Here is a 21,471-nt window from a genome sequence, read left to right on the forward strand (position 1 = left end):
CTTGCAATACAATACCACTTTTAGATACCTTGTTTTTCTATTTTCATTGATTTTGATCAAATACTAAGACACAGGAATAATTAAATGTATATACATTTATTTTTGTGAAAGAATAATACATAAAGAGACAGTTTACCTTCCAAGAGAAAACTGCACCTAATGTGATCACTTCATTATGAAAAAGTGAAAATAAAAGATATGGCAAAGTTATTGAGATGAGAGACACAAGTTTCTCATTTCTTATCATTACTTGAGAATGTATGTTTATTTGGGGAGGACTTTATTAAAAAGAAATTCACATGAACCTCTGCTAAACCTCTATAATGGGTATAAAATGGCAAGCGAACAGTTCTGTAGTTGTAGATTTGGACAGGAAAAAATTATATTAAAAATAAAGAAAAAAGTTTCTTAACTATTTAAACATTATATTCTACATCGATGACTTTTATATGTAAAATAACTTATAATTAAGTATATGTTATTATACATATAGGAAAGGAGTCATATTGGGACTTGAATAAATATTATCTATATCAGATAATAAAAACCTGTTAAAACACTAAGCAAGCATTTCAGTTTCCCTTTGATTTTCAAAAAAATCTATATTCCATGTTAATTCTAAAATTTGCATCTATCAAAGGCCAAGCAGTATCAAAGTTGTCAGGTGAATAATTGGGATTTTAATGGTTACCATGAGATTTGGGCATTGTAATATAACTAACACGATTAACAGATTAGACAGAATGTTGTTAGATCAAAATATGAGAGTTAGATTTTCTGTTATTCACTATAATCACATAAAGTCTTAAACATGATTCAAAATATAAATTAAAAGGGTATAACTCTGTTGTACCATCGATTAATTCATGAGATCAATTGTATGTACTTGAAACTTCTTTTTAAAGACTAGCTTATAAACTATTTTATGCCTATTTAGAAATGCAATGACTCATCTGTGATCTCATTCTGGACATATCTATTGAAAGATAATCAGTGTTTATTAACAATACATATTTATGTAACAAATAACCATATCCCTTCAAGTTAGCTACAAACATTTTTTGTCTTCCATCATCGTACTTAACATAGTGCCTGGCACACAATCAACATACAATATGTATGTGGAGAATAAAAGAATAAAAATAAAAATTCTAGTAGATTTTTAAAATTAAGCATATTTTAAAGCTTTAAATTAAGCAATTAAAATTTTAAAATTAAGCATATAGGACTTCTATTTCTGGTCTGTCACATGAGTAGTTTGGAAGTCATCACTTGATCATAACAAGTAAAAGCCTGAACAAACTGGAAAACCAACACTTTTTAGGTCCAATGGAGAAGTGAAGTGACTGGGCAGACTGCTTCCCTCAGAATTACAGAGACAGAGAATTAGACGTCTGTAATAGTTGAACTCAACATTATCCATTAACTGTATGTAATTAACAACTATAGACTACTTCATGGATAGAAACTTCCATGGGAGATAGTACCAAGGTAGGAGAGAAGGATTCAGATTATTTTGTTACTGTACAGTACCTGCAATACTTGTAAAATGGTATGTCATCATTTGAAAGTAGATTTACATTAGCTGTAAATGCATATTGCAAACTCTAGGGAACCACTAAAAAAGCTTTTAAAAAGTGTAACTAATATTCTGAGAAAACAGAGAAATGAAATCATATGAGATGCTCAATTAAAAGTGTAAAGGAAAGAAAAAAGAGAAGACAAAACTAGAAACAAAGAAAAAGTACAATAAATAGAATATAGTTACAAACTACAAAATACAAATAGAATAGAGTTTATTCACTTTGTTATAGTTATATTTGTTTTAGTTCATTCTATAGTTGTAACGATATTCTATTTATTGGTAGAAATTAATATAACTGCAGCAATAATCACTTTACACCTCAGTAGCATAAATACACCAACAAATGGCAAAGATTGTCAGAGTGGATCTAGAACAGGATCCAACTCCTACAAGAAACCCACTTCAAATATAAAACACATATATATTAAAAGTAAAGAGAAGGAGAAAAATGCATCGTGCTAACACTAATCAAAATAAAGCAGTAGTTATATTAATTTCAGACAGAACAGACTTTGAAACAATGGAAGCTACCAGGGACTTTTTAAAGGCCATTACATAATAATAAAGGGGTCTATTCTCCAAAAAGATGTAACAATCCTTAATGTGTATGTGCTAACAAGAAAGCATCTAACTATTTGAGGCCAACAATGATTGAACTGTAAGAAAAAAAATTAAAAATCCATCTTCTGGGCACAGTGGCTCACACCTGTAATCGCAGCACTTTGGGAGACCAAGGCAGGCAGACTGCCAGAAGTCAGGAGTTTGAGACCAGCCTGGCCAACGTGTTGAAATCCCATCTCTATTGAAAATACAAAAACTAGCCAGATTACAGGTGGCAGGTGCCTGTAATCCCAGCTTCTTGGGAGGCTAAAGCAGGAGTGTCACTTGAACATGGGAGGTGGAGGTTGCAGTGAGCCGAGATAGTGCCACTGCACTCCAGCTTGGGTGACAGAGTAAGACTCTGTCTAAAAAAAAAAAAAAAAAACTACTATCATAGTTGGAGACTTCAACACCAGTCTATCAGAGATAGACAGATCCAGCAAGCAGAAAATCAGTATGGACATAGTTGAACTACTCAATATTATCCATTAACTGTATATAATTAACATCTATAGACTACTTCATCTAACAGCAGCCAAAAACACACTCTGGGATACATTCCTTTAAACTGCTTCGAATAAGTCTTTTTAAAAAGTAAACATATAGGCATTTGCAAAATATACCCTTTTGGTTGATGCGGAAATTTACCGCTCCTTTCCATCAATACACAATGAAGCATATACAACATAGCAAACCTCAACATCAAAATAAATATCTCAGAGAAAAGAAAAACAGACCAGCAATAAGAGAAGGTCAAAGCCTCAGAGCAAGAGTCAAAATTTTGGATCATGTGATGATTAATATTGCCAACTTGTTTGGATTGAAGGATTTAAAGTATTGTTCCTGGGTATGTCCCATGTTGCCAAAGGAGATTAACATTTGAGTCAGTGGACTGTGGGAGGCAGACTCACCCTCAATCTGGGTAGGCACCATCTAATCAGCTGCCAGTGCTACTAGAATAAAGCAAGCAGAAAATGGAAGAGAAGATTTGCCGAGTGTTCCAGCCTTCATCTTTCTCCCATGCTGGATGCTTCCTGCTCTTGAATATCAGATACCTAGTTCTTCAGCTTTTAGACTGTTGAAATTATACCAGTGGTTTGCCAGGAGTTCTTGGGTCTTTGGCCACAGACTAACGGTTATACTGTCGGCATCCCTACTTTTAAGGTTTTGGGACTCAGACTGATCTACCACTGGCTTCCTTGCTGCCCAACTTACTGACAGCTTGGCCTGTCATTGGATTTTACCTTGTGATTGTGTAAATCAATTATCCTTAATAATCTCCCTTTTATATATACATATATCCTATTAGTTCTGCCCCTCTAGAGAGCCCTAATACAGATCAGAAACAGATAGATGCACTAGAGAATTATTTAAAAAATAAGTTCAAGGAATAGCCCTTGAATTCACGGTCCAGGGATACTGTAAGAATCTCGTCCTCATGATCAGAGACTAAAATACATCTTATCATATGCTGCCTGTGGTCTCTACCTACAAGCTTATTAAATAGCTCTCAAGAATTAGAGAAAACCCTTAATCACGTCCTACATCAAACTACTCAATGGTTCCAGCAAATGATATGAATTTTATTTATAAGAAAATGAGCCTGGGCTACCAATGCAAAATCTGGTTCTGACTGGGAACTCAGGTGGGATCCAAGGAGTCCAACAGTTACCAACATAGACATCTATACCCAGACTCTCTTTTTCAAAATAAGCTTTAAAAAAAGAAGTTTCAAACAAATGAGAAAAGCTATGTCATGAGATAATCATCTATTGGGAGAATTAGCTTTTCATCTGTGAAAAGAATTAGTCTTTTCATCTGTGAAAAGACATATATTAGAATAATCTTCTAAAAATAATTTAAAGCCAATATATTTTAACTACTTAAAAAGAAAATAATATTCCTTTAATAATCAAAAAAGTTATAAACAAATACATGTAGATTTAAATCAATGAAAAGTAAAAAATTAATTTGGGGAGATAAAGTAGATATTAAAATAAAAATAGAAAACTCATAAATGGTACATGTTATAATGACTCCATGTAAAGAGAGAAATAATCAAAACTATATACTCAGAAATTGATACAATGCAGCACAAACATTAATGACATGAACAATATAAAAAAATAAGTTAGGAAATAAAAATAATAAATTAAAAATCACCCAAACATACCTGAATGAAGACTCAGAATTAGAGACTAGAAGAAATAGCAGAGACAAAAAATTAGATAAATTGGAGTTTTATGGACTGAAAAGACATGGGCCTTAGACTGACAAAATTGCATCTAATTCCAAGCAAGATAAGCAAAAATAAAGTCACACATGTATATGTCACTATAAAGTTTTATAACATCAAGAAAAAACTGAAAACCTTAGAAGCTACCAGAGAGGAACATACAAATACCTATGTAAGAAAGTGACAATTTGACAGCAATCTTGTCATCCACAACCACTGAGCAAAAGTAAATAGTTATTTTAAAGTACAGGGGAAAATGTCTAGTATTCTATATCCTGGTAAAATTATATACAATTATATACATTTTATATAAATTATTAATATATTTATAGTTTTTCTCCAATACTGAGATAAAAGTAAATATATGAGTACTCAACCCACAGATCATCATTGAAAAAAAAAACATTAAAATTTGTTCTTCTGATGAACCAAAAATTTTCTCAGAGAAGAAGTGAGATGCAAGAAAAAATAGTAAGGCCAGGTGCTGGTGGCTCAGGCCTGTAATCCCAGCACTTCAGGAGGCCTCAGGCGGGAGGATCACTTGAGGTCAGGAGTTTGAGAAAACCGTGGCCAACATGCTGAAACCCTGTCTATACTTAAAAAAAAACACAAAATTTACCTGGGCATGGTGGTGTTCATGTGTAGTCCCAGCTACTTGGGAGGCGGAGACAGAAGAATCGCTTGAAACTCCAAGGCGGAAGTGCAGTGAGCCAAGATCACGCAGCTGCACTCCAGCCCGGGTAACAAAGCAAGACTCCATCTCAAAAAAAAATACACACACACAGTGGGAAATGGTGAGCAACATTTCAGTAAAACATTTTCATTAATTTACTTGAATGAAATATTTGTAATATTTTAACCTTGTACAAAAAACAAGAAATACTAAATAGCAGTAATTAAAAGATAGAATTGAAGGGAGTGGATTGGAAATTGATCAAAATATTCGAAGACATTGGCCTCACAAAGTCCTGGAATTACACACAAGAGCCACTATGCCTGGCTCAGAAGACTGAAGAACCAATTAACTAGCTTAATTAAAAAAAAAATGGGAAGTAGTCTGCACCCCTAAAATAGGGTAAATGCATTCTCATCAAACACACATGAAGTATTTACCAAATGTCTCTATTTTCTAATCAGTAAAGGAAGCATCCATGGATTCCACAGAATATGTATTATACAAACCATGTTTTCTGATAACACAAACTATAATCCAACAGTGAAAAGATAGCTTAAAAGTTTATTTTTCAATATTATATAGACTAACAAGAAAATTATTATAGAATATGGGAACTATTTAGAGCTCAAGTGGCAAAATATTTGTGATAATGGTACTTTAAAAGTAGATCAACTAATTTTTAAAATAATTAAGCTGAGTGATGAACTCTTAAACCTCAAGAAAAAGCAGATATTTGAATCAAAATGTAAGAAAACAACTAGATGGAAATAGACAAAGGACCCCAATGGGAGTTTCATAAAAGATGAAATTGACAACAACAAATGAGGAGGTACTTCATCTCATTGGCTTCAAGTGAATATAAATAAGTATCTCAAGGAGACATTGTTTATTTTTTTTCAACTTTTATTTTAGAAACAGAGGGTACATGTGCAGGTTTGTGAAAAGGATTTATCACATGATGCTGAGGTTTGGGGTATGATTAAACCTGTCTCCCAGGTAGTGAGCATATTACCTAATAGGTAGTTATTCAGCCCTCCCCACCCCCCAACTAGTAGTCTATTGTCTCTTATTCCTATCTTTTGGTCCATGTGTACCCAGTGTTGGGCTCCCAGTGAGAATACGTGGTCTTTGGTTTTCTGTTTCTGTGTTGGTTCACTTAGCATAATGGCCTCCAGTTGTATCCATGTTGCTGCAAGGGACATGATTTCATTCTTGTTTATGACTGTGTAGTATTCCATAGTGTATACATACACCACATTTTCTTTATCTAATCCACTGTTGATGGTTACTTAGGTTGATTCCAGGTTTTTGCTATTGTGAATAGTGCTGCAATGAATATACACGTTCCTGTGTCCTTTCAGGAGAACAGTTTATTTTCCTTTGGATATATACCCAGTAGTGGGATGGCTCAGTTGAATGGGTAGTCCAAGTCTCAGTTCTCTGAGAAATCCCCAAACTGCTCTCCATACTGGCTGGACTAATTTACATTATCCCAGTGTTTAAGTGTTCCCTTTTCTCTGAGCCTCACCAACATTCATTATTTTTCTTAACCTTTTAACAAAAACCATCCTGATTGGTGTGAGATGATATCTTATTCTGATTTTGATTTGCATTAATATAATAATTGGTAAGGTTGAACATTTTTTCATATGCTTTTTGGCCACTTGTAAGTATTTTGAGAAGGGTCTGTTTATGTCTTTTGCTCATTTTTTAATGAGGTTATTTGTTTTTTGCTTATTGATTTGTCCAAGTTCCTTACAGATTCTAGATATTAGATCTTTATTAGTTACATAGTTTGCAAATATTTTATCCCATTCTGTCGCTGTCTGTTTACTGTGTTGATAGTTTATCTTGCTGTGCAGTAGTCCCACTTGTCAAATTTTGTTTTTGTTGCAATTGCTTTTGAGGACTTAGCCATAAATTCTTTCCTGAGGCCAGTGACCAGAATGGTGTTTCCTAGGTTTGTTAGAGTTTGAGGTCTTACATTTAAATTTTTAATCCATCTTGAGTTAACTTTTGTATATGGTCAAAGGTATAGGTCCAGTTTCATGCTTCTGCATATGGCTAGCCAGCTATCCCAGCATCATTTATTGAATAGGCAGTCATCTCCCCATTGCTTATTTTTGCCAACTGTGTTGAAGATCAGATAGTTTTAGGTATGTAGCTTAATTTCTGTACTGTTTTCTGTTCCATTGGTCTGTGTGTTTGTTTTTGCACCAAGACCATGCTATTTTGGTTAGTGTAGCCTTGTAGTATAGTTTGAAGTCAGGCAATGTGATGCCTCCAGCTTTGTTCTTTTTGCTTAGAATTGCTTTGGTTTTTCAAGATTATCTTTGGCCCTTTATGAATTTTAGAACAGCTTTTTCTAATTCTGGAAAAAATGACAACCTATATGCCAAATATATTGGTAAAAACTAAAAACAATTTGACAATCCAATGATAATTTGCATGTGGATGTAGATTGTTTCCATTTTACCCATGCTGAAAGAGAAACACTAAATCTTAACTCACAGTGTCAAGCATCTGGAAATGATGGAGGTGAGCTGGTTTCCAAACTGACACTCTAGACTGGTATATTTGAGTGCCTTCCAAGAACAGCTAAGAAGATTCTGAAAAAGAAAACAATGACAGTTCATTGACCTTCCAACTTTCTGAAGCCCCTGGATCTTTCATATCTTACAAATTGTCTTTAAATTAATACTAAACTACAAAAACAAAGAACTTTGTCCATCTACTCACCTAACATCAGATGAAGCCTGAAAATCACACTGTTCTTGTTTTTATCTTGAATTAAAGCATATTTACCAAATACTCCTGGGAATGTTTATGCTATCTCCATCGAAAATTCTTACACACACACACACACACACACACACACACACAAAGTTTTAGTTTATCTGTTCTCAGAAGGCCTACCTTTGTACTCTGCTTTTTTTCCTCTTTACCCGACTTTTTCTCCATTTCTTCTTTCCATTATTTTGGCCATAAGGTACACTGTGCCAGACATTGTTCTAAATGCCAGAAATACAAAGATAAATTTAAAATGACCACTTTTTGGGTAGAGATTAAAATTTTGCATAGAGATTTCTTATGAAAGAAAAATTATATTTATAAAAATAAATGTACTAACATTTCATAAACTAACAGCAACCAAACTTTCTTCATTGGGTTATTCTTAATATCTCTCTAAAAGATTTTGGTATCTTCTACTGATATTCACAATACACTTATTGACTACATATGGAAAAATCATTAACTGAGAAAAATCTCAGTAATTAATGACCTATAATTACATTCTTTCAATTAAATGTGTTTTCTTTTAAGATCATGATAAAGATAATCAACATATAGTTAGATACTAATACAGAATTGTGGGAGGTTGTCAGATTGGATAAAGTTTTTTGAAAATTTGAAGTAATAATTGCAATGTTATTTGTAGGCTCATAGGATTCCCAGTAATACATGAATTATACCAATTAGTTCTAATAGGAATGGCAGAAGAAAAAGCATGGAGTAGCCCAGAAATAATTTGTGTTGCATGAATAAACTCTTCTTTGACTGATACTAGCAGGTTTCATGATTATATAAACAGTTATAAAATGAATCAAAAACAGAAATTGTCACTTACAGAAACTTTCCTTTATGTAAAATTTTAAACATTCACAATTTTAACTTATTCTGTCTGAAAACTACATTTATTCATAGATTTTTTAATATGTATCAAAAGTTAAAATAAATGTGGTACTGTAATTTATATTTTACATTTGAATAATTACTACTAATTATGTTCATATGGAATAGTAAATTAATCTTTTATATCTTGATGAATGTAAATATATTAAAACTTTTTGTTGATATGAAAGATCATCACTTCACAGTGCCTTATACTAGGCTGAATGATCTAGTACACAGAGAAATTTTCCAACTTTCCTAACATTTTGCATTTTTTCTCTTTTATGTCAAAATAGAATTATCTGAATTTAAGTAAAGTGCTATGTCTTATTTTGCTCCTAGGGTATCCGAGGCTCTGTCTACATCAAGACTTGTTAGGGTCAAGAAAAAGATAAGCTCAATTGTAAAGAAAATTACCAATGTAAAACTCTTTTTCACTTTGCCATGATTCTAGTCAAGGTGCTTCTCACCTCAGCAATGACTTCACCTGGCACCATCATTTAACTTGCACTTTCCTATTCCTTGCATAAGGGAAATCCTTTGAAACCATATTTTATCTCTACATTCCCTTATCTCTAATCCTAGAGGATTAAAAATTAGAACAATTACTTTATTTTCAGTAATATTTTATGTTGATTTAGTTTTAATCTCCTTGGTACAGTTTTAAACTCCAAAAGGTATAAGAATTAGTCATTACTTCAAGGAACTTTTATTTCTCTTAGTGGAGATTAGCGTTTAGAGACTGAGATCTGGACTCACATTGTTTAATGCTGTTCTTTTCCCTTTCTATATTTATAATTCCCTTTCTCAATAGTAAAAACGTTTAACTCTAATCAACCTCAATGTACTCATTTTTTTCAAATTAGAAGATACAGAAAAAAATTTTAGATTTCTTAAATTCATACTGCAATAAAAAAATCTACTAATTAGAGTTCAAATTTTGTCTGTGGTTTTTATTTTTTTAGGCAAAATTTACATATGATGAAATACATGAGATTTTAGAATACAGTTTTGTGAGTTTTAATAAATTTACCCCAGATATCTAACCTACACCTCTATCAAAATAAAGAACATTACTACCACCATACAATGTTCCCTAGTATCCTACACTTTTAATTCCAAAAGGCAACATTTGTTGTTTTTTTCCACCACAAACAAGTTTGAAGTTTTTAGACTTTCATGTAACAGAAATCATGAAGTAGCTACCATTTTATGACTAGTTTCTTTCACTCACCATAATGTCCAGGTAATTCACCTATCTTAATGAATAAGATATTTATTAATGGTGAATAGCATTGCATAGTATATATAGAAAACAATTTGTTTATTCATTCTCCTGTTGATCAACCCTTATAATGTTTTCATATTCTAACGAATATAAATAGAATTGTTATGAAAGACTTTTTCTGGCTTTATATTTTTATTCATCTTAAATAAATGACTTTAAGTGGAATAGTAGGTCATAGAATATGTGTTTGTTTAAATTCAGAAGAATCTGCCAAATAATTTTTCAGAGGTTCCATCAAAGAAGGTCCCACTAGTAATAGACAAGAGTTACTAATCCACATCCTTGCCAACATTTAATGTTGCCAGAATGTAGTTTTCCCATTTGAGTATGTCTCATGTGATATTCATTTGCATATACCCAACGATTCATCATATTGAACATTTTATGTGCATATTGGCCCATTATTTTGCTTCCTTTGTGAATTGTTTGTTCAAATTGATTGCCAATCCTTTGTTATGTGTTTATTCTTAGTTTTACTTTATTTAGGATGTTATATATTCTGGACACATGTTTTGTTGAGATATGTGTTTTAAAAATGTTTTTTCTAGACCATAGCTTGCCTATTCATATCTTTGTGTCATATAATGTAAATACGTTTCTAAATTTGATTAGGTCTAATTTATCATATTTTCCTTCATTATTTATGTGTCCTGAGTAAAAAATGTTCATCTACTACAGATTTCAAAATAATCTACTTTTTTCACCTAAAAGCTTTGCTTGTATCTTTTTTATGTAAGTCTGTAGTCTATTTCTAATTGTGTGTGTGTGTGTGTATGTGTGTGTGTGTGTGTGTGTGTGTGTGTGTGTAGGTTTCTGATGTGAGCCATAAAAATTCATTTTAGTCCATATGCATATTTATTTTATCCCGCCTCATATGAGAAAGACATTCCTATCTCCACTGAATTCCTTTAGAGACATTGAAACTAATCCATTTATCATAAATGTGATTTTTGGACTCCCTATTATGTTTCACTGATCTATTTTTCTAAGTATTGATAACAGGAAAATTTATAAGTACAAGTACTTATGGCAAAGATGAAAGAATGATTTCAAATTAATAACCTAACCATCCACCCCAAGAAAATAGAAAAATTAAACTCTGAGCGGGCAGGAGGAAGAAAACAAGCAAAAGTTAAGCAGAATAAATTAAATTTTGCATGGGAAAACAATAGAATAAATCAAAAAAATCTAAAGTTGGTTATTTGAAATAACAACAGTGACAAAACTTTAGACTTATCATAAAAGAATGTTCGAATTATTAAAATTTAAAATGAAAGGATATCATTTTAGACTTTAAAGAAATAAAAATAATTATAAGTAAAATTATAGGTAAATATATGCCAACATATTAGTTCACCTAGATAAAACTGACACATCTAGAAATTAAAATGCTATAAAACCAACTCAAAAGAAAATATGAATAGAACTTTAAATAGATTAAGTAGGTGATTTTAAAACTTTTCACAAAGAAAATCCCAGGTCTAGTTGGCTTCACTGGTGAATTTTAGAAATCAATTAAGGAGGGCCAGGCAAGGTGGCTCATACCTGTAATCCCAGCACTTTGGGAGGCCGAGGCGGGTGGATCACGAGGTCAAGAGATCGAGACCATCCTGGTCAACATGGTGAAACCCCATCTCTACTAAAAATACAAAAAATTTGCTGGGCACGGTGGTGTGTGCCTGTAATCCCAGCTACTGAGGAGGCTGAGGCAGGAGAATTGCCTGAACCCAGGAGGTGGAGGTTGCGGTGAGCTGAGATCGTGCCATTGCACTCCAGCTTGGGTAACAAGAGCGAAAACTCCGTCTCAAAAAAAAAAAATACCAAAAATTAGCTGGCAGGGTGGCATGTGCCTATAATCCCAGCTACTCAGGAGGCTGAGGCAAGAGAATTGCCTGAACTCAGGAGGCGGAGGTTGCGGTGAGCCGAGATCGCACCATTGCACTCCAGCCTGGGTAAGAAGAGCGAAACTGTGTCTCTAAAAAAATAAATAAATAAATAAATAAAAATAAAAAATAAAAAATAAATAAATTAAGGAATTAAATTCAATTCTATGTAAACGATTTTAAAAAACAGAAAAGGAGAGAACACTTACCAATTCATTCTGAGATCAATATTAACTTGTTACCAATATCAGACAAATTCATTACAAAAAAGACTACTGATTTATATATAATATAAATATAGGTAACAATAAAACAAGTCAAAAAAAATTAAAAAATACTTCAAAATTTCAGTACACCTGTGGTCCTAGCAACTCAGGAGACTAAGGTAGAATTGCTTGGGCCCAGAGGTCAAGGCTGCAGTGAACCATGATGAAACTACTGCTTTCCAGCATGGGTGACATTGTCAAAAAGAAAAGTATACATATTATGTGTAACATATACATTAAGAAATCAAATATATATTTAATACTATATATAATATATTGTATATGTAGTATATATTATAACTATGTAATTATAATATATAATCTATATTAGTATATAGATTTACTAATAGTTACATTATGTTACATATAATGTATATATTTACATATGTATTATATACATATAATACATATTAGCATATATACTATTATATATTTTATAATTATATATTATAACTAATATATTAGTATAGATAATATACATTAGTATTATATATACAATATATATTAGTAAATCAAATTCAGCAAAATATGAAAGTAATTATGTATCATGAACAGGTGGGCTCTATCCCAGGAATTTAAGATTAGTTTAATATCTAAAACTAAAAACCAAAATATCATAAAGGAACCCCAAACCCCACATGATTATCCTAGTAAATGAAGATAATGTATTTTTCAAAATCCAATGTGTTTCATGAAAAAAGTAATGAAATGCAATAGAAGTGAACTTTCTTAACCTTATGTAGGACATCTGTGAAAAACCCACAACTAATATCTCACTTAATAGAAAAGATTGAAAGCTTTTTCCATAAGATTAGCTACATGAAAAATTTATTTATATTGGCCATTTCTATTCGACATTGTAAAGGAGGCTGTAGGCAGGTAAATTGGATAAGAAAAAGAAATAATAGGCATCCAGTTTACAAAGGAAGAAATAAAACTTTTTGTAGTTGACTACATTGTATATAGAAAATCTTACTCAACTAAAATAATAAAACTAAGACAGCAAATTTGTAGGATACCAAATTAATACACAAAAAAATCTATTTGAATTTTAAATACTATCAGTAAAAAGTCCTAACTGGGAGAAGGATCCAAGATAGCGGTTTAGGAGCAACTCAGGATTGCAGCTCGCAGTGAAAGCACAGAGGGTGAGTGGACTCCGCATTTCCAGACAGATATTTATTGCCCACAGACCAGGAGATTCCCAGGTGGAGGAGCCCCACGGGTCACCACCGTGGCTATTTTGGCTGGCGGGGCTATTTTGCCGGTGCCCCAGCGTGGCGGTTCTCTATACAAACTACCCTAGTCTGGTTGCCCTTTTAAGCTGGCGATTGGAGCTCCAGGAAGGCAGGGTTGCCCACTCATCTGATTAAACAGGGGACAGAAACAGGGAGCCAGGCCAGGAGATTCCTGGGCAGCACTGTTGTTTCAGCCAGTGCAGTGGGTCACAGCATGGGAAATCATACAGATCTCAGTGCCTTTTCAACAGGCGACTGGAACACCTGGGAGAGAGTCAACTGTTTAACTTAAAAAAAATGGCTCTGAGGCAGGGAGCCAGGTGATCAGGCTCTGCACGGTTCCCACCCCTACAAGAAAAAAAAAAACAACAGCAATTGGAAACACCCTGGGTTGAGAGTTTTATGGCAAACATAGCTGAACCTGGGACAGTCCAGCTCTGTTGGGGAGGGGCGTCCGCCATTACCGAGGCACTCCACCCCTATGGAGGTAGTCTGCCATTGCTGAGGCAGCCCACCACTGCTGAGGCAACCCACCACTACAGAGAGAGTCCGCCATTACAAAGGTGGACCACCATTGCCGAGGCAGTTCTAACAACACCCATATAAACAGGACTGCAGGTAAGTTCACAGGGAAGTTCACATGGCAGTAGGGCAAAGCCCACAGCAGCTCAGCAAAGCCTCTGCAGGCAGACGGTGACTAGGCTGCCTCCTTGCTGGGCAGGGCAGCCCTGGAAAAGAAAAGGCATCAGCACAACAGAAACTCATAAATAAAGCCATAACTCCCTGGGATAGAGCACCGGGGGGAAAAAAGGGGGGTTTATGAGTTCTGCTACAGCAGACTTAAACATACCAGCCCAGCAGCTCTGAACAACAGAGCTCACAGCTCAGCACTTGTGCTCCTATAAAGGACAGTCTGTCTCCTTAAGCAGCTCCCTGATGCCCGTATATCCAGAATCACCTCACAAAGGACTGATCAGACTGACATTTGTCAGGCATCATTCTGGGACAAAGATAGCAGAAGAAGAAACTGGTAGCAACCCTTACTGTTCTGCAGCTGCTTCAGGTGATCCCCAGGCAAACAGAGTCTAGAGTGGACCTCAGCTGTCCTACAGCAGAGGGGCCAGACTGTTAGAAGGAAAAATAAGAAACAGAAATAACTTCATCATCAACTGGATGTCCACTCAGAGACCTAATCTGAAAATCAGCAACTACAAAGACAACAGGTGAACAAATTCACAAAAATGGGAAGAAACCAGTGCAAAAAGGAGGAAAACACCTGAAACCAGAACACCTCTACTCCTACAAGGGATCACAACTCCTCACCAGCAAGGGAACAAAGCTGGATGGAAAAGGAGTGTGATGAAATGATAGACTCAGACTTCAGAAGGTGGTTAATGAGAAACTTCTGTGAGTTAAAAGAACACGTTCTAACCCAATGCAAAGAAACTAAGAACTTTAAAAAAGATTTGACGAAATGCTAATGAGAATGGACAACATAGAGAGGAATATGAGTAAATTGAAGGAGCTGAAAAACACAACATGAGAATTTCACGAAGCATGCACAAGTTTCAACAGCCAAATTGACCAAGCAGAAGAAAAGATGTCAGAGGTGGAGGATCAACTCAATGAAATAAAATGAGAAGGCAAATTTAGAGAAAAGAGTGTAAAAAGGAATGAACAAAGTCTCCAAGAAATATGGGACTATGTGAACAGACGTAATCTATATGATAGGTTTACCTGAATGTGACGAAGAGAATTAATCCAAGCTGGAAAAAACTCTTCAGGATATTATCCAGGAAAACTTCCCCAATCTAGCAAAGCAGGCCAGTATTCAAGTCCAGGAAATACAGAGAACACCACAAAGATATTCCTCAAGAATAGCAAACCCAAGGCACATAATCAACAGATTCACCAGGGTTGAAATGAAGGAGAAAATGCTAAGGGCAGCCAGAGAGAAAGGTCAGGTTACCCACAAACCGAAGCCCATAAGACTCACAGCAGATCTCTCAGCAGAAACCCTACAAGCCAGAAGAGAGTGGGGGCCATTATTCAACATCCTTAAAGAAAAGAACTTTCAACCCAGAATCTCATATCCAGCCAAACTAAGCTTCATAAGTGAAGGAAAAATAAAATCCTTTGCGAACAAGCAAGTAAGCAGAGATTCTGTCACCACCAGGCCTGCTTTACAAGAGCTCCCGAAAGAGGCACTACACATAGAAAGGACAACCAGTACCAGCCACTCCAAAAATGTACCAAATGGTAAAGAGCATCAACAAAATGAAGAATCTGCATCAACTAACAGGCAAAACAGCCAGCTAGCATCAAAATGGCAGGATCAAATTCACACATAACAATATTAACCCTAAATGGAAATGGGCCAAAAGCCCCAGTCAAAAGACACAGACTGGCAAATTGGGTAAAAAGCCAAAACCCATTGGTGTGCTGTATCCAGGAAACCCATTTCACACTCAAGGATACACAAAGGCTCAAAATAAAGTGATGAATGAAGATTTACCAAGCAAATGGAGAGCAAAAAAAAAAAAAACAAGCAGGTGTTGCAATTCTCATCTCTGATAAAATAGTCTTTAAAGCAACAAAGATCAAAAGAGACAAAGAAGGACATTACATAATGATAAAAAGATCAATGCAACAAGAGGAAGTAAAGATCCTAAATATATACGCACCCAATACACGAGCACCCAGATACATAAGGCAAGTTCTTAATGACTTACAAAGAGACTTAGTCTCCCATACAATAATAGTGGGAGACTTTAACACCCCATTGTCAATATTAGATCAACGAGACAGAAAATTAAAAAGGATATCCAGGACTTGAACTCAGACCTGGAACAAGCAAACCTGATAGACATTTACAGAACTCTCCACCCCAAATCCACAGAATATACATTCTTCTCAGCTCCACATCACACCTACTCTAAAATTGACCACATAATTGGAAGTAAATCACTGCTCAGCAAATGCAAAAAAACGGAAATCATAACAAACAGTCTCTCAGACCACAGTGCAATGAAGTTAGAACTGAGAATTCAGAAACTAACACAGAACCACACAGCTTCATGGAAGCTAAAACCAGCTTTTGAATGTTGACTGGATTAACAATAAAATGAAGGCAGAAATAAAAATGTTCTTCAAAACCAACAAGAATGAAGACACAACATACCAGAATCTCTGGGACACATTTAAAGCAATCTCTAGAGGAAAATATATAGCAATAAGTGCCCATACGAGAAACAAGGAGAGATCCAAAATTGACACCCTATCGTCAAAATTGAAAGAGCTAGAGGAGCAAAATCAAAAAACTCAAAACCTAGCAGAAGACAAGAAATAACTAAGATCAGAGCAGAACTGAAAAAGATAGAGACACAAAAAACCCTTCAAAAAAATCAACAAATCCAGGAGCTGGTTTTTCAAAAACATCAACAAAATAGACAGACCACTAGCCAGATTAATAAAAAAGAAAAGAGAGAATAACCAAATAGATGCAATAAAAACAATAAAGGAGATATCACCACAGATTCCACAGAAATTCAAACCATCATTAGAGATTATTACAAATAACTCTATGCACATAAACAAGTAAACCTGGAAGAAATGGATAAATTCCTGGACACTTGCCTCCTCCCAAGCCTAAACCAGGAAGAAGCTGAAAACCTGAACAGACCAATAACAAGATCTGAAGTTGAGGCAGCAATTAAGAGCCTACCACACAAAAAAAGCCCAGGTCCAGATGGATTCACAGCCGAATTCTACCAGACACACAAAGAGGAACTGTTACCATTCCTTCTGAAACTATTCCAAACAATCCAAAAAGAGGGAATCCTTCCCAAATCATTTTATGTGACCAACATCATCCTGATACCAAAACCCGGCAGAGACCCAACAAGAAAAGAAAACTTCAGGCCAATATCCATGATGAACATAGATGCAAAAATCTTCAATAAAATACTGGCAAGCCAATTGAAACAGCACATCAAAAAGCTTATCCACCATGATCAAGTAGGATTCATCCCGGGGATGCAAGGCTGGTTCAACATACCCAAGTCTATAAACATAATATACCACATAAACAGAACCAAAAACAAAAACCACAAGATTATCTCAATTGACGCAGAGAAGGCCTTTGACAAAATTCAACAGCCCTTTATGCTAAAAACCCTCAATAAACTTGGTATTGATGGAACGTATCTCAACATAATAAAAGCTATTTATGACAAACCAACAGCCAATATCATATTGAAAGGGCAAAAACTGGAAGAATTCCCTTTGAAATCTGGCACTAGACAAGGATGCCTTCTCTCACTACTCCTATTCAATATAGTACTGGAAGTTCTACCCAGAGCAATCAGGCAAGAAAAAGAAATATAGGGTATTCAAATAGGAAAGGAGGAAGACAAATTGTCTCTATTTGCAGATGACATGATTGTGTATCTAGATACATCGTCTCAGTCCAAAATCTCCTGAAACTGATAAGCAACTTCAGCAAAGTCTCAGGATACAAAATCAATGTGCAAAAATCACAAGCACTCCTATACACCAATAACAGACTTAAAAAGAGCCAAATCAAGAATGAACGACCATTCACAATTGCTTCAAAAAGAATAAAATACCTAGAAATACAACTAACAAGTAATGTAAAGGACCTCTTCAAGGAGAAATGCAAACCACTGCTCAATGAAATGAGAAAGGACACAAACAAATGGAGAAACATTCCATGTTCATGGTTAGGAAGAATCAATATCATGAAAATGGCCATACTGACCAAAGTAATTTATAGATTCAAAGCTATCCCCATCAAGCTACCAATGATCATCTTCACAGAACTGGAAAAAAAAAACACCTTAAAATTCATATGGAACCAAAAGAGACCCCACATAGCCAAGTCAATTCTAAGCAAAAAGAACACAGCAGGAGGCATCACACTACCAGACTTCAAACTATACTACAAGGCTACAGTAATCAAAACAGCAGGGTACTGGCACCAAAACAGAGATATAGACCAATGGAACAGAACAGAGGCCTTGGAGCCAACACAACATATCTAAAACCATCTGATCTTTGACAAACCTGACAAAAACAAGCAATGAGGAAAGGATTCCCTGTTTAATAAATGGCATTGAAAAAACTGGTTAGCTATGTGCAGAAAGCAGAAACTGGACCCCTTCCTGACACCTTTCACTAAAATTAACTCCAGACAGATTAAAGACTTAAACACAAGACCTAATACCATAAAAACCATAGAAGAAAATCTAGGCAAAACCATTCAGGACATAGGAGTAGGCAAGGACTTCATAACCAAAACACCAAAAGCATTGACAATAAAAGCCAAAATAGATAAGTGAGACCTAATCAAACTCCACAGCTTCTGGAGGGCAAAAGAAACAGTCATTAGAGTGAATCAGCAACCAACAGAATGGGAAAAAATTTTTGCAGTTTATCCATCTGACTGATATCCAGAATTTACAAAGAACTCAAACAGATTTACAAGAAAAAAACAAACAAGCCCATTCAAAAGTGGGCAAAGGATATGAACAGACACTTTACAAAAGAAGACATATATGAGTCCAACAAACATTAAAAAATGCTCATCATCACTGGTCATTAGAGAAATGCAAATCAAAACTACATTGAGATACCATCTCACGCCAGTTAGAATTGCGATCATTAAAAAATCTGGAGACAACAGATGCTGGAGAGGATGTGGTGAAATAGGAACACTTTTACACTGCTGGTGGGAGTGTAAATTAGTTCAACCATTGTGGAAGACAGTGTGGTGCTTCCTCAAGGACCTAGAAATAGAAATTCCATTTGACCCAGCAATCCCATTACTGGGTATATATCCAGAGGATTATAAATCGTTCTACTATAAGGACACATGCACACAAATGTTCATTGCAGTACTGTTTACAATAGCAAAGACCTGGAACCAACCCAAATGCCCATCAATGATAGACTGGACAGGGAAAATGTGGCACATATACACCATGGAATATTATGCAGCAATCAAAAATGATGAGTTCGTGTCCTTTGTAGGGACATGGATCAACCTGGAGACCATCATTCTCAGTAAACTGACACAAGATCAGAAAATGAAATACCGCATGTTCTCACTCATAGGTGGGTGTTGAACAATGAGAAAACATGGACACAGGAAGGGGAGCACTACACATTGTGGTCTGTTGGGGGGAATAGGGGTGGGACAGCAGGGCGTGGGGAACTGGGGAGAGATAGCATGGGGAGAAATGCCAGATATAGGTGAAGGGGAGGAAGGCAGCGAATCACACTGCCACATGTGTACCTATGCAACTATCTTGCATGTTCTTCACATGTACCCCAAAACTTAAAATGCAATAAAAAAAACAAACTGAAATTAAGAAACAATTATATCTACAATAGAATTAACAAGAATAAAATACTTAGGAGTAAATTCAACAAAAGAAATGCAAGATCTGTACATTAAAAACTGTAAAACACTTTGAAAGAAATTAGAGAATACCTGAATAAATAGGAAGATATTAAAATATATGGGTTGGGACATGCTGTTAATATTATTAAAAGACAATTGGTCTCATGCTGACCTATAGATCCAATGCAATTATTACACAAATTCCAACTGAATTTCCTGCAGAAAAAGGTAAAATTATCTTAAAATTTGTATGGAAAGGCAAGTGACTCAGAAGAGTCAAAACAATTTTGAGAAATGAATGAAGTTAGAGGACTCACATTTCCTGATTTCAAATTTTACTTTAAAACTATAAATATTAGAACAGATAATACTAGCATAAGAATAGACTTAAATAAGTTGGGCCTGGTGGCAGACGCCTGTAGTGCCAGTTACTCAAGAGGCTGAGGCAGTTCTGTCACTTGAGCCCAGGGGTTTGAGGCTGCAGTGTGCCATGATGGTATCTGTGAATAGCCATTGAACTCCAGCCTGCACAACATAGTAAGATCCTGTCTCAAAAAAAAGAAGAATAAAAAGGAGAAGGAAGAAACTGGTAGAGGAAAAGAAGGAAGGAAGGAAGGAAGGAAGGAAGGAAGGAAGGAAGGAAGGAAGGAAGGAAGGAAGGAAGGAAGGAAGGAAGGAAGGAAGGAAGGAAGGAAGGGAAGGAAAGAAGAAAGGAAGGAGGAAGGAAGGAGGAAGCAGGGGGCATTGAGGCAGGGGACAAGAAAATAAAAGGAAAGGAATTGATTTAAATATCAGTAAATTAGAATTAAGAGTCCAAAAGTCAAGCCATATATTTATGGTCAATTTATTTTTGACAAGAGTGCCAAGACAATTCAAAGAGGATATAGATTTTTACCAATGGTGCTAGAACAACTAAGAAGCCATGTGCAAAAGAATGAAGTTGGGCTGCTACCTCATGCCATACAAAAATATTAACTGAAAATGTATTATATACCTAAATGTAATAGCTAAAATTACAAAACTTCTGGAAGAAAACATAGGTATAAACCTTTATATTCTTAGACTAGGCAATGGGGTAGCTATGGAGTAGCTATGGCAACAGAGGCACAAATAACAACAAAAGATACATTAGTCTTATCAAAATTAAAATATTTCTGCTTCAAAAGGCATCACCAATAAATAAAAAGACAAACTAAAGAATAGGAAAAATCAGCCAGGGTGGGTGGCTCACGCCAGTAATCCCAGCTCTTTAGGAGGTCGAGATAGGTTATCACCTGAGATCAGGAGTTCAAGACCAGCCTGACTAACATGGGGAAATGCTGTCTCTACTAAAAGTACAAAAATTAGCTGGATGTGGTAGTGGGTGCCTGTTATCCCAGCTACTTGGGAGGCTGTGGCAGGAGAATCACTAGAACCCAGGGGGCAGAGGTTGCAGTGAGCCGAGATCACACCATTGCACTCCAGCCTGGGTGACAAGAGCAAAAGTCCCTCTCAAAAAAAATAAAATAAAATAAAAACGGGAAAAATATTTACAAACCACATACCTGATAAGGGCCTGTATTCAGAATATAAATAAATCTTTACAAGTCAGGAATAAAAAGAT

General features: G+C 35.2%; 1 long non-coding RNA gene across 2 annotated transcripts in view; it reads right to left on the minus strand.

Annotated features, from left to right (window-relative positions):
• The window catches only part of LOC118144460 (uncharacterized), a 179,052-nt gene that overhangs the window by 122,169 nt on the left and 35,412 nt on the right, over window positions 1-21,471 (minus strand). For both annotated transcript variants that reach the window (XR_013522346.1, XR_013522344.1), the window contains exons 2-3: window positions 8,014-8,108; window positions 7,609-7,706 (exon numbers count right to left, since the gene is read on the minus strand). This is a non-coding gene — a long non-coding RNA (uncharacterized LOC118144460). The remainder of the gene's footprint in view (window positions 1-7,608; window positions 7,707-8,013; window positions 8,109-21,471) is intronic.

This window comes from Callithrix jacchus, chromosome 9, assembly GCF_049354715.1.
Source record: "Callithrix jacchus isolate 240 chromosome 9, calJac240_pri, whole genome shotgun sequence".
In the NCBI taxonomy this organism is placed as follows: domain Eukaryota; kingdom Metazoa; phylum Chordata; class Mammalia; order Primates; family Cebidae; genus Callithrix; species Callithrix jacchus.